Source organism: Rhinoderma darwinii, chromosome 5 (assembly GCF_050947455.1).
Source record: "Rhinoderma darwinii isolate aRhiDar2 chromosome 5, aRhiDar2.hap1, whole genome shotgun sequence".
NCBI lineage: Eukaryota > Metazoa > Chordata > Amphibia > Anura > Rhinodermatidae > Rhinoderma > Rhinoderma darwinii.
Window position 1 is genome coordinate 337,276,124 of NC_134691.1, and position 1,628 is coordinate 337,277,751.

Below are 1,628 nucleotides of genomic sequence, written 5' to 3' on the forward strand. Positions count from 1 at the left end.
GTCGCTCCGCAGAACACGTCACAGAGAAGCGTCACTCCGCAGAACACGTCAGATAGAGAAGCGTCGCTCCACAGAACACGTCACATAGAGAAGCGTCACTCCGCAGAACACGTCATATAGAGAAGCGTCACTCCACAGAACACATCATAGAGAAGCATCACTCCGCAGAACACGCCAGATAGAGAAGCGTCACTCCATAGACCACGCCAGATAGAGAAGCGTCACTCCACAGAACACGTCATATAGAGAAGCGTCACTCCACAGAACACGTCATATAGAGAAGCGTCACTCCACAGAACACGTCATATAGAGAAGCGTCACTCCACAGAACACGTCACATAGAGAAGCGTCACTTCACAGAACACGTCATATAGAGAAGCGTCACTCCACAGAACACGTCATATAGAGAAGCGTCACTCCACAGAACACGCCAGATAGAGAAGCGTCACTCCACAGAACACGCCAGATAGAGAAGCGTCACTCCACAGAACACGCCATATAGACAAGCGTCACTCCACAGAACATGTTTCCGCTGCTCTGGAGTCCAGTGGCAGAGATTTTACACCCCTCCATCTGACGCTGGGCATTGTGCTTGGTGATGTAAGGCTGGCTGCAGCTGCTCGGTCCCCATGTCATGAGGCTCCCGGACACAGCTTTTGTGCGGATGTTAATACCAGAGGAGGTCTGTACTCTGAGCGTTGGCAACTTTTCTGCACTTGCTCCTCAGCACTCGGCCCCCGCTCTGTAACTTTACGTGGTCTGCACTTTGTGGCTGAGTTGCGACACTTTCTTCCACTTTACAATAATATCACTCACAGGTGACGGGGAATATCTAGGAGGGAAGAAATTTCCAGGACTGACTTGTTACACCGGTGACGTCCTATTACAGGACCGCGCTGGAGGTCACTGATCTCCTTACAACGACCCGTTCTATCACTGATGTCTGTAACGTGACTGCAGGGCGAGTTTCGGATGTTATACACCGGGGGGGATGGGACTGAAGGAAACACCGGAATTCAATGACTAAGAAGGGGGGGGGATCCTTTCCTCCATGCAGTGTATATAAGATATTCCAGGTGGCACGACAAACCAGTGTAAGGGGTGAATTCACCAACAATAGCACAGCAAGAATTCCAGAAAACCAAAACTACAGATGGGACCTCATCATGGACAACATTGCTAAACTGGCTGTATCAAAAACAGGTGGAAAGAGCAATAAAATGTTTCTGCCATCTAGTGGACAATTCTGAAACTACAATAAATCACAAATTATATAAAAATGTCCCCATACAACAGATGTATGATCACCAGTCTATACATACACTACAATATACATAACTAGGTGTAACTGAGCAGATACAGCAGGTGACCGCACCACCACAAGAACTTTCTTCTATATTCATTCGCTTTTTTTCTTAGAGATTAATGGTTTCATACTACATGTGTCAACCCAATCATGAGCTATGCAAGTATATGCTGGGATATTCCACCTTGTCTCTTTAAAATCTCAGGCTGCTGCTGTTCCTTCCCTATGCTTTACACTGCAGCTCTGCTTGTTATGACTGACTATCCTGTATTGGCGAATTTCAGCAAGAAATCAATAATTATAATATATATGCGGCAGAGCC